Raw genomic sequence first — 13713 nt, forward strand, 5'->3', positions numbered from 1 at the left:
GCTCAAGGCTAGCACTTTGCCACTTGAGCTACAACTTCACTCCTGGCTTTTTTTGGGGGGGGGGGAGGGTAGTTTATTGGAGATAAGAGTCTCATGGACCTTCCTGCCCAGGCTGACTTTGAACAGAAATCCTCAGATCTCAGCTTCCTGGGTATGATTACAGGCTTGAGCCACTGGTGCCCAACTGACATTTTTATTGTAATAGCTTCCCCTGTGACTTTCTCCTTCTTGGAATTTGTGGTTTTCATGGATGCATATAAGATACCCCTTTTGATTTTCAGTTGCTACTCTTCCCACTGTGTAAGTGTGCACATTTGTGTGTGTGTATGTGTTGTGTGTGTGTGTCTCCTACAAGATATGCACATTGAACCTTTCTTTTTTTGCTCAATCCCCTTCCCCACTTTTATGGAAAATGTTGCTTTAGATCAAGCAGAGGCACTGAGTAGTTTCCTTCCAAGTTTTCAAAATAATATCATATTTCAGTCTGCCCTCAGTTCTGGTATCTGGCTTCTCATATCAAGATAACAATAGTACTTTTTTCTTTCAGTTAGGGAATCCAAGTGACATGGGCCACTTATTAGATCTACAGAGCTTTATAATTAGCTGCCCTTTGAAACCTTGTTAAGCCACACATTAAACTGGGAAGTTCATGTGAAATAGTGGTTTCATTGGTGCTTTCTTGTACCCCTTCTCACTTGATAGCTGCTGATTATTTGATATGTAAATTCTTCCTTCTATAGGCAGTCACGTAAGTTATATAGACATCTTGATCTGTAAAATGTTTCAAGTTTCTTAAAAGCTGAGTTCAGTTGAGACTCCCCATCTGGAAGGCCTAGTTTTTGGAAGTTGTTATCAGTGCCAGATTGTGCTGAATTGCACTATCTGTGTTTAATAATAAAGTTTTTCCTTTTTGTCAACTATTTCTTGTAGAACTATTCTTTGTGATGCTGAGGTTACAGAAAATATCACTTTTCTGTCACTAGTGTGGTGTTCATTCTGGCCCCACTTTTAAATGGATGGGCTTTTGGAAACCTAGGTAGTTATCTACATCAGAAAAACACCTTATCCTGGGCCCCATCGGGTGACTTGGACAAAGTAATGCAATTTAGATGGGGGAAATGGTATGTATTACTTTCTATAAGAGCCAGATTCCAATAATAACTGTCTGACCTTTGTGATCCTATGTTTTCAATTTTCCTTTTAAAGAAGGCAACAAGCAATGTTTCCCAACCATACTTTTCCCAACCATACTTTTTGTCAATTCTTCCCTGATTTGTGAGTTGTTGGCACAGTTTCTGCCTTAAGTCTTTGAAGATGTAAACATCAAATACTATTCTCTTATAGTAACTTCTTTTTTTTGGGGGGGGGGTCCGGTTATGGGGCCTGAACTCTGGGCCTGGGCGCTGTCCCTCAGCTCTTCAGCTCAAGGCTAGCACTCCACCACTTGAGCCACAGCGCCACTTCTGGCTTTTTTTCTTTTTGCTTATGTGGTGCTGAGGATCGAACCCAGGGCCTCATGCATGCAAGGCAAGCGCTCTACCACTGAGCCACCTTCCCAGCCCCTCTTATAGTAACTTCTCATGCAGTTGTGTCACAGCGTATGCTGAATGGGAAGTTCCTTAGGTATGAGTTCAGAGAAATAGAGGCAAAATTTTCATCTTGTTGCTATGCTAGGCTTTTAGTTTTGCTTGAACTTAGTAACTTGGATATTAGCTCAGTGTTTGCTAATTAAAAGAATGAACATAGCCTTACTCACACCAAAATACATTTATTGAGACTTTTTGTTCATCTTTGTTATGGGACCAGTCATGTGATAGATATATCCTAGTTAAAAAGCTGTTGAACAAACTATCAGTCAGTTTGGGAATCCCTGGAGGTAGTGATTTTCAGTACTGCTTCCCTAACTATCAGCTTGAGAATGTCTATGTAGGAAGATGATTCATTTAAAAACATCATTTGTAGGAAATGCCTTATATCTTTGGATAATTCCCTAGCCTCTAGAGACAGAAATTCAAATTATTTGAATATTTCTTATCTCAGGTATTGAACTGAATTGAGATCTCAAGTCCTGCCTCTCAGATGTCTTTATTCTAACTCAAAGTGCAGTTTAACATTACACTAGTATGGTTATTGCATTCATGATCTGTTCCTGTATAACAAGTCATCCTCAAGTTTTCCAGCTTAAAACAACCAACTTTTTAAAGATTTAAGACATGTGTTTATAAATAAAGTTTAAAAAGAGCAAGCATTTGATTATATCAGATTAGGAGTAGATAGGGCAATATTTTGTATACGTAATATTTTGTGTTAGGGTAACATTTGTATGTATATGTGTATGCGTGTGTGTGTGTGTGTGTGTGTGTGTGTGTGTGTGTGTGTGTGTGTGTGTGTGCTGGTACTGGGTCATTTGGCTTTTGTAGCTGGCACTGGATCAGTTGAGCTATGCCTTCACTTTCTGCTTTTTTGCTGGTCAATGGGAAATAGGCATCTAATAGATGTCTCTGCAAAGGCTGAACATTGATCTTCAGACCTCAGCTACCTGAGTAGCTAGGATGATAGACATGAGCCACGGTCACCCAGGAGGCTGTTTGTTTATATTTATCTTTTGACAAAGTCTAAATGTTTTTAAAGATATTAACTTAGGGACTTGAAGAAACCTTCTGGAGGTTATTAATATTTTTTAAAAAAATATTTGAGGATTTCATCCAGTAAAATGGACTTTATTTGGGTCAGCTATGAATTATACTTTATGAATGAATGATGATACATGTATAGATTATACTAACCACCACCCAGAGTTGAATTATTCTTAAAGATTCCCTCTCACTAGGTCTTCACAGCCATGCATTCTCCTGAGCTCTGATTCACTTCAGCCTCTGGTCTTTTTCATTACCATGATTATGTCTTTTGGAAAATGTAACATAAGTGATTTTATATATTAGGTAATCTTGTGAGACTAGCTTCTTTCACTCTGCACAATGCTTTTGAGATCCATCCATGCGGTTGTGAATTTCAATAGTGCATTCCTTTTTATTGCTAAGTAGTATTTCTGTCATATGGATATATCACAGTTTGTCTATACATTTACATGCAAAGGGTATGTGAGCAGCTTCCAAGCTTTTGGCAATTATAAATAGAGTCACTGTACATATTCATGTGCAAATGTTTGAACATAAATTTTCATCTCTCTAGGGTAAATACATAGGGTGAGGATTTGTTGGTCATTTGGTAATGAATGTATAATTTTAGAAGAAACTGTCAAACTTTTCTAGAATAGTTGTAACCTTTTGCATTCCCACCAGCAATGAATGAAAGCTCTAGCACTCAGAATTGTGAGAATATTAATTTTATTTCATTAGTTGCACAGTGATGTCTCATTGCTGTTTTAATTTGTGTTTCTCTGCTGGCTAATGATACTGAACACGCTTTCAGATTTACTTGTCTTCTGTATGTTTTCTTGGATAAAGTGTCTATCCAAGTCTATTATTATTGTTATTATTATTATTACCATGCTCGAGATCAAGCTCAGTATCTCTCACATGCTAAGCAAACATTCTAACACTGAACTTCACCCCATCCTCTGTTACTTAGTTTTAAATGGATGGCTTCTTCACTGTTAAGTTTTCTGAGTTCTTTATAAATTGCACTTTTTGGTCATATCTAAACTCTATCTCCTTTTTTTTTTGGCCAGGACTGGGGCTTGACCTCAGAGCCTGGGCACTGTCCCTGAGCTTCTTTTGCTCAAGGCTAGCACTTTACCACTAAAGCCACAGCACCACTTCGGGCTTTTTCTGTTTATGTGGTACTGAGGAATTGTACCCAGGACTTCATGCATGCTAGGCAAGCACGATACCACTAAGCCATATTCTCTGCCCTCTAAACTCTTTACTTTAATTGAGGTTGCTGTTCTTTTTTCCTAATCTGTCTTCTAAACTATTATACTTTATATTTAGATGTATGACCTATTTTAATTACTTTTTCCATAAAGTTTGAGGTTCATTAAGTTAGTACAAGTTTCTACACCATGTATGGAAAACGATAAATTAAGTGCTTGTGGACTTTTTTCCACAAAATCACGTGGTCACATTTGTGCTTTTCTATTGGAAGGTTAGCCATTCTGTTGAGAGAAAATTTACTCTGGTTCTTCATAAGCTGAACAATATTTTATTAGATTCTCGATGTTTTGAATATCATGTTTTGATATTCTAGGTCTTATTTAAGTCTTATAAAGTACAAAGTTGATTTTTATTTTTCAGCCAGCATTTAAACTGGTTAGGTTCAAATCAAAAGTTCTAATCAATCTCTGGGAATTGTGTTTTCAATGTCATGTACATTTTTTCATGTTATTTTTTCTCCAGTGCAATTCAGATCATTATGTATTAACCAGAAGAGAGTCTAGGTACATGATTATGATGTATTTAGGTTTAGATCTAGGCAGGAGCCACTCGGGAGTTGTTTGAGGAATCCATAGGCAATTTTATGGATTCATTTGCACAGTTTCCTTCTGAATGACCTCCTGGGTACTTCCTGACATCTTACAAAACCTGGAGTTTTACCCATCCTGGTCTGCTGCTACACATTTCCTGTGACCACTGGATTCCAAGCCTGGATTCTAAAGCTGGAAAAGAAGCTGGCCCATCTAGGGATGGGTTCTTTTCCTCTGCCAATTAAAGAAGCCAAAGACAAGAAAGCCTTCAAAGAAAAAAGTAAGTTTATTAGAAGTGAGAAAAAAAAGTTAGTGAGAGCAGATTCATTCCAAAGGGGTATCTGCAGTCCCTTTGTCTTGGCCTGGCAGATATTTGGTCCTAATTCCCCACCCTCTTGGAAGAGTATATCTTTGTTTTGATTGGATAAGCAGTGACCACGTGGTTCTAGGTGCCCTTCTGATTGTATCTTCACGTGGTTCTAGGGGCCCTTCTGATTGGATCGCCACTTGCTGGGAACCCAAGTATAGAAGGTCCCTTCTGATGCCTTTCTTATAGTCACTTGTCAAAGTCTATGAATCTACAAGGGGCCTGCTGCAAACAAGAAAGATGATTTGTGTTGTACCCTTGTGCTAACCTGTTGGCCTTGGTCCCAGTGGTCATTTTCTTTCCCTAACTACCTAGCCAGAGTCATTTAGGCATCTCTCCCAGAAAGGCTCAGTGGGAAAGCTTAAATATTAATATATTATTATCACGCCTAACTACCCTTATTTATATGTCACATGCCCCCTTGCCGGCTGCAGCCTTCCTACGTTTAGATCGAAGACAAAAGGACTTTGAAGCCTTTGGCTACTATTAACATTTTTCTCTCTGTCTTTGATTTCCTTTCCCCCAACGAATGACACTAACCTGAGTGACCAGGTTCAAGTATTCAAAGCAGACTATCTACAAAAATATAAATAAAAAATAAAAAAAGCACAGATTCTCCATTTACCCTCTGTATAAGGGGGAAAAAATCCCAGAAGGTCTTATAAAGATTCATCATACTTTCTTTTGATTTTTTTCCCTTTGAGGCACTGTCTGATTTCCTTCAAGAAGAGCCCAGAACACTTCATTATCTATAGAACAAGTTTCAACATGTCTTCAGGCTCAGGTTTGATTCTAGCTGAGCCCGCTGAGCCTTGATCCCCTAGAGGCTGGCTTTCTCGGTTTGCCTTTGCATTGGTTACTCCTGGTAACCAGAGCTGGAGGTAAAGAAACAGAAAGCTTGGATGGTAGTTAAATAAAGAAACTGACTGTTCACACTGGGACCCATTCCCTTAGAGGGGAAAATGGCCTTTTCAGAAAAGAGAGAGGTTGGAGGGAGAGAGAAAGGAAGAGAGTCTGAGACAGAGATAGATCGGACAGACAGACAGACAGAAACAGAGTGAATAAGAAATGGGTATGTTACTAGAGGTCAGCTCAGGTATGTCCCTGAGACATTTTGCATCTCTGAGAAGAGTTCAAAATTATACTGAAAATGGTGGGGAAGTTTTTAAGGAAAGGAATACATTTTTAATGTGCTGAAAGTAGATTGTTTCTAGAATGAGTTGGTGTCGAAGTAAAAGGAACCTGAGAGTGCTATGGCTCTCCCCAGGACCCGTGCATGCGACAGGCACTGTCCCCAGGTGTTTACCATCTGGCCCGTAGGACCTGTTCTTCAGCCCTGGGTAGACACGTGAAAGATCTCTTGTTCCAGGAAGTGTTTCCTGATTCACCTTAACCAGAAAGGAAGCCATTTCTTAATCTTTAGGTAGATAGGATACTTAACAACAACAACACCACCACAATATCTTGTGACAGTTCTGGCCTTGTTGGCTATCTAGGCTGGTCATCTCTAAGTTGGAATATTTAATTACAACATTTTCTCTCAAAGACTTTGTGACCTCCTCCTTCATTATAGGTTCCTCTTGCAGCTCCCATTGCTCATGGGTAACTGCCATTTATCAAACACAGCCCCTTCTACCTTAAATTAAGGAGTTTCCAAGGCACTGAACAAAGGCTCCTAGGTCCTGGAGAATGAGCAGCTTAAGTTGTCCGTGTGGCTGGCTGGAACATCTTCTGCTTCCAGAGACTGGGGCTCAGGTCCTGCAGTTCTGAGTTATGTATAGTTATTTTGGTACTTCTAGAGGGCACTTAAGTCTGTTCCAAATACATTTAGAACTATCTCAGCTTAAAACCAGGTTTTCACCAAAAGAAAAATGAAAAAGAGAATTAAGTTAAAGAAATACTTGTTGAGCACTAATTGGTGGCATGCTAGACCTCCTGCAGGGGATATAAAGATGCCCCTCCCCCTCAAAGCTAAATGGATGCTTTTCATTTACTACTTAAACTATATAAACTATATATATATTTATATATATATATTCATCTTCATCTTTTCTTTGCCTCAACGCTAACATATGTGCTTATTCAATATATATTAATTAAGGAATTATTTGTGTCTGGCAGAGAGGCAATGCAGGGAGAAAAGCGAACCCATTTTCATTTGCTTGTGCAGAATAGCTTGATAGCACCGGCAACCCAAGCTAGAGAGCCAGATGGCAGGTCTGTGAACAAGGGCAAGGTAACCACCTCCCTCAGCTTATGGTTTATCTGCCTATGGAAATAATAATCAGCAACCCTCACATGACTGTGAGGATGAAGGAATCTAACATGTACAAAAGGTCTAGCACATTTCTAGCACATAATAGATGCACAATAGCAGCTATCTTGGTCTATGTTACTGGAAATTCCTGGAGGTCAAAGATAGTTGCATTTTATGGATGATAAACAGCTTCTAATACCTGATATCAAACCGATATGTTAGTGAGTAAACATGAGTAAATAAGATACTTATTAAACTAAGCGCTTAGAATTTCTCCCCCTACCTCTGATTTTGAGAGAGGCTGAATCTAATTAGTTTCAGTGTGATCCTTATTAGCACTGGGTGTGGGTCAGGTTAAGCATCAAAGATAAAGCCAGCATGAAAAGAGAATGGAGGTTAGGGAAAGTACATGAAGGACAAGATAGGGACTTGGAGTACCTGCTGTGTGTATGTGTGTGTGTGTGTGTGTGCATGCATGCATGTGTGTGTGTGTGTGTGTGTGTGTGTATGTGTATGCATGTAACTGAGATAGACAGACACCAAGAACAGAGAGAGAGAAAGAGAGGGAGAGACTGTGTATGCACACATGCATGTACTTGAACAGACAGAAGACAGACATAGACACAGGCACCGGCCAATGAAAGACAAAGCAAGAAAACCCAAGGCAGACTGGCTTCCTTGATGTGTGGCTTTCATGGTCACATGGGGCTCTGCTCTCTGCCCAGTCCAAGTAACACTTAAGCAAGGGGCCTATGTTTTCATTTTGTAGTGGGCTGCATAGATTGTATAGCTATGGCCTCCGTAGGGAAAGCTTTGGCCAAATTTTGCTGTATGCAGAAGTGAATATAATCCCTTTGTAATGCCATCCCAAGATGTCAACAGATTTTGGTTAATGCGGGATCATCCAACTGCAAGACTTCTTTTTATTTTTTTATTGTGAAAATACTGTACAGAGGGGTTACAATTACATGGGCAAGATAATGAGTACATTTCTTATCAAGCATTGTAGCCTCCTCCTTTGTTTACCTTAAGAGTTCTTTTTGTTTGTTTATTTTTTGGTTTTGGTTTTGATACCAGTCCTGGGGCTTGAACACAGGACCTGGGCGCTGTCCCTGAGCTTTGTTGTGCAAGGCTAGCACTCTACCTCTACAGCCATAGCTCCACTTCTGGCTTTTTTGGTACTTAATTGGAGATAAGAATCTCATGGACTTCATGCCTTGCTGGCTTCCAGCTACAATCCTCAGATCTCACCCTGCTGAGCAGCTAAGATTACAGGCATGAGTCACAGGTGCCTGGCTTTCAGCTGCAAGACTTGTCTAAACCTCAGAGTTGCTCAGCTTTGCCCAAACAGGGTAGCAAAGGAGCAGTGCCTTCCTCCCTCTGCCTACAGGGCCCCAGGACAGGAGGTAACCTCCAGCCCAGTCAGTGGCAGGATCTCTGAGACACTTGGCAGGACACAGCCTTAGGATTCTGCCTGGCCCTGACAACATTCTACTTTCATTCTACTGCCAGGCAACAGGCCTCTTGCTGAGAAGACAGGCTGAGCATTACTTGGGGCTGAGATTTAATAGCAGCGCCCCCTCAGATGTGGAGAACTGAGAATTTCTCAAGCCTGGGAGAGGCTCCTACACCTGTATTTCTGAGTAGATTTGGAGCAAAGCTACGTTCTTTTCCTGCTGCTTACATTCCAATAGACAGAAAAGCCCCATGCAGGGAGGGCACTGAGGGCTGTGAGTTCAGCCCATTATCAAACATTTCAAGGGTCATTTTGATCTTGTCAGAGCCAGCAGGCCTCCTTTCAGCCAGCCTAAAAAGGCTGACAGAAACAATAAATGGACAATTTTGAAACTCTTTGTCAGAGTTATGCTTTGGGGGCAAACTCAGCTGTAAATACCAATTTCTAGTCCTTCTTACCATTTACCAATCTACCATCTTCAGACATAATTGTCCCCTCCCCCCCATCTCTCAGCACCAGGCAGCCAATGGTTTATTTTCCCCACACTTTGTCAGCAAGTGATGTGTGGCCTCTCTTATATCTGTTCCATGGTGCTCGCACTGCAAAGAGCAAGATGTGTTGTGCATCTTGGCGTACATCAGTCTCTAACTTAGTGCCTACGTATCTGTAATGGCTATATTGAACTGAAGCTGAGAAAAATCACCTTGGCCTCTCTCCATCTTTACGAAGTCTGTGATAGGTGAGAGGATTACCCTATCCATCACTAGTCAGAAATGATTATCTCTCACCTTCCTTCTCCCTCCCCAATAAGTGACACCAAATTACCCATCCCAGGAAATTCAAACCAGGGGTGCCTACAGCTGTGAATAGAATTATAAATATACTATACTCTAAAGGGGTATACTGAAACCCAAGAGACATAGGGTATGCCACACCTTGTAAAGGATTTAGGCTTCTAAGCATCTGAACCTTTCTTTCCTCATAGATTGTTTATTCTTGGAAATGATGATTTCCATCATTTCTGATGCTGTCAATTCGAATCACATTTTCTTCCAACATGCAATTTTAACTAAGAAGTGAAATAAGGCAGTAAGTTCTAAGTGTATTTCAAAGGGTGGGTCACCCTAACTTTTTAGATCTCTGTATTTTTAAGAAAAGTGTCTTAGTGACTTGTAAAAGGTCCCCATTCTAATGCTGAGCAGCAAACTTGACCAGAAATGCTGTTTATCCCCTAGAAAGAGTCCAAGTAGCAATTGGGGAGGGGGGGACAGTGAGGGGGACTGAGAGTAAATAGTGCTTTCTAAACAGTTAAAGATCTATGCTCTAGATACCCACCGATGTCAAATTAGAATGGAGGGCATGTGAAATTTTCTCACTTTAAAACAATTGCCTCTAATTAAACTCGAGATGATGATGCAAGCCAGAATTACTGTGTTTTGAACTCAGGGCCTTACTTTTGCTAGGCAGGCTCTTGACCATTTGAGCTTTGTCCCTACTATTTTTGTTTTGTTTTTCTGCTGTTGCTGCTTCTTTTGCATTGGGTTTTTGTTTATTTTTGTTTGTTTTGGTTTTGGCTTTAGTTATTTTTCAGATAAAGCCCCTTACATTTTTGCCCATGGCCAGCTTTTGACCATGATCCCACTACCTATGCCTTCTGCATAGCTGAGATTACAGTCACATGCCACCATGCCCAGCTTATTGGTTTTTGTTTTTGTTTTGTCGGTCATGGGGCTTGAACTCTGGGCCTGGGCACTGTCCCTCAGCTCTTCAGCTCAAGGCAAGCACTCTATCACTTGAGCCACAGCGCCACTTCCAGTTTTTTGAGTGGTTTATTGGAGATAAGAGTCCCATGGACTTTCCTGTCTGGGCTGGCTTTGAATCATGATCCTCAGATCTCAGCTTCCTGAGTAGCTAGGATTACAGGCGCGAGCTACCAGCACCCAGCCTCCCAGCTTATCTGTTAAGATGGATTTTTACTAACATTTTTTTTTGTTTGGACTGGCCACCACTATGATCCTTTTAAGCTCTCCCTCTTGAGTATGTGAGGTTACAGGTTTGAGCCACCATGCCTGGCTAGAGTTCTGAGTTTTTAACTTTCTCAACTGCTTTGTGAATGTTAAAGGGTAGAGTGAGAACATAGTTCAGAACACTTCCTAAGCTTGTTGGATGAATCTAAGAAGTTTCTAAGGAACATTTTCAGGGGTGATAGTTCTGTGACCTAATTGGGAAAGCCCAGCTTGGATCTGTGGGGTGAGTCTGTGGAGGGAAGGGAATGCTGAGCAGAATGGTGCTGTTGTTCCTAGAAGTACTCAGTGACCTAGGACACAGGGCTAGCTAAGCCTAGTCCCTTTCTTTCTTCATGAGGTTTCTTTGTGAAGTGCACAGTTTTTGAACAGGAAGAAACATGGGCTGAAGCTCCAAAATATGAGGTTTACTTTCTGGTGTGTCTATACATCTTTACAAATTTCTTTTTTGTGTGTGCCAGTCCTAGTGTTTGAACTCAGGGCCTGAGCGCTATCCCTGAGCTTTTGTGTGCAAGGCTAGTGCTCCACCACTTGAAGAACAGCTCCACTTATTTGATGGGTTATTTGGTGGTTATTTGGAAAAATAGAGTCTCATAATGCTCAGGCTGGCTTTGAGCCACAGTCCTCAGATCTCAGCCTCCTGAGCAGCTAGGATTCAAGGTGTGAGCTACAGGGACCAGCAGAACACATCTTTGAAGCTCCATTTCCCCTGGACAAGTGAGACACAGAGAACAAGTGCCCAGCAGGTATGAAAAACAAATGCCCTGAGTGAAGGGGAAGTACAATGAAGAACCATGGTTTGGAGCTCTAGTGTCACCAAACTTGGGCTCTGTTAGGCTCCAAATGGGCTGAAAAATGTCTAGGGTTAGGAAACTGAGCCATGAGGGTGTTAAAATAAAGACAGAACAGAAAACAAGCTGTCCCTGAAGAGGGACACCAGGGTGACCTAAGGAGAGTCAGAAGAGAGAAGGCATGGTGTAATGACAGCAAAGGTGGAGCTACTTAAGTAGGGGTAATGGGTGGGGAGCAAGGTCCCAGGTGGCTGGAGGGACCAAAGAGTTTCAAGAGTTTATGGTACTGGTCTGGCAGGTCTGGGAACCTATTGTTTATGTCCCCTGCCCCATCTACTTCTAGGAATTCAGCTTTTTATCACCTGGGGGTGGAGGAGGGGAAGTGAAATTTCACATTTAGATTAAGATTCTGGGCTGGAGGATTTCAGGGAGATCCCCTAGAGGGGAGAGTCATCAGCCATAGGAGAAATATTGGGTTATGAGAACCAAGCAGATTCTCATCACCTATTACTAGGAGTGGCCAAGTCCAGGCTCCAGCCTTGCTAGTCACCCTCTCATGGCCTGCCTGAGGCCTTGCAGGACATTTTATCCAACTGGAATGAAAAGACCCAAACAACTACCACTTTGTTAACTGTTATTAGAATGTAGAGTGCTGGTAGAAACCTGAGAATTCAGTGGGGGCTCTGTGAGCATGTCCCCTTTAGCCCCGTTTCCCAGAAGAAGGGGAGGAAGGTTGGACAGTAAGGCAGCTGGAGAATGAGGGAGATGGTAGAAAAGTGAAAGACTCACAGGTTAAATATCCAGTCTGTACGAAATATGCCCTGATACTCTACTATTTGAGCCACACCTCCAGTTCTGTCTTATTCCTGGTTAATAAGGTAAGTGTCTCATGGATTTGTCTGCCCAGGCTGGTTTAGAACCAAGATCCCCAGACCTCACTCAACCTCCTCTGCAGCTAGGATTACAAGCGTAAGTCACTGGCACCTGATAACCAGTTTTCTTTGAAAGCTAAGTGTACAGTTTGTCCATTAAACACGTCAAAAGTGATTAGAATGGGCCATTTTCCTCACTCCTTTCACTCTCTGAGTAACTTGAACCTCATCTATAAAAGCTGGCCTTCTGTTTCTGCACTATATCCACAGCATTCTGAAAGGTCAGCTGGCCTTTTATGTACCTGCAGACACATCTGGGACTGCCTCAGAGACTTGGAGCTCATCTCTCTTTTTAAGTTTCCTTTTAAGAAATGTTTTCTGGTATCTAATCCTATGCTCTTGTACTGTTCTTTATGGAATCAGAAAACAGCTGGATATTGTCTTCTGTGTGATTAAAGATTTTTTTCTTTTATAGATGAACATTCAATCTTAATTTCTTTACACAAGTCTGTGTGTGTGTGTGTGTGTGTGTGTGTGTGTTACTGGGATTGAACTCAGAGCCTTGTGCTTGCTAAACAAGTGGTCTACCATATTACCCAAGCCACTAATTCTTTTGGTTTATTTTTCAGTTAAAGTCATATACTTTTACCTACGTGGCCTTGGACAGTGATCCTCCCGTCTCTATCTTCTGAACAGTTAGAATTATAGGCAGGTAGTTCCCTAAATCTTCCTTGACCTGTCTTTTTACCATGTTTGTGAGTATTCTAAATTAAAAGTTTGATCACTGAAAAATTACATATAGCAAATTGTACTTCACTGTCCAGACTGAGGCCAAAGTGGTTTGGAGACTGGGCAGGAAATTGCCTTTTAAAATAGGACAAATTGATTCTTGTGGCCTTTTAAAGTTCAGCTTAAAGTTCTATCTGTTCCGGGAAGGATGTCCCTGGCAACTAGGTTGGCATTTAGCATTGTAGACAGAATCTCTGAGGTGACTGGAAATATGACATGAAAAACAATTAAGATACCAGACTGTGGTGTGAAGATGGAGATACAGAGAAAGCTGATCCGCCAGGAGGAAGCATGTGTTCCTTGGGGATTCAGGAGGCAAACCCAAAGCATTTGGGAGACTTTCTAACCTCTGTATTTTGGGGCTGGAGCACCAATCTGTGTCACTTCTCCCTAACCTAGTGTTGTAGACTCAATTGTCCCTTTTCAAAATTCAGATGTTGAAGCCCAAAGCCTCAGAAATAGGGCCTTTGTAGCAGAAATAAAGGTTAAACTAGGTGGTAAGGACAGTGCTTAACTCCGAGGGAAATGTCATTCTTATAAGAAAAGAGATGCCGGAGCTGTCCCTCCCACCATGTGAAGACACTGAGAATACAAAATGTCTGTCCACCAGCCAGGAGGAGAGCACTCAGCAGAGGTCATGCCTGACAGCACTTTGCTATCAGACTTCCGTCCTGCAGAACAGTGAGCACAGTAGCCCTGTGCGAAGTCGAGCCATCCAGTCTGTGATATGT

This window comes from Dipodomys spectabilis, unplaced genomic scaffold, assembly GCF_019054845.1.
Source record: "Dipodomys spectabilis isolate Male_0828 unplaced genomic scaffold, ASM1905484v1 ptg000054l, whole genome shotgun sequence".
Classification (NCBI taxonomy): domain Eukaryota; kingdom Metazoa; phylum Chordata; class Mammalia; order Rodentia; family Heteromyidae; genus Dipodomys; species Dipodomys spectabilis.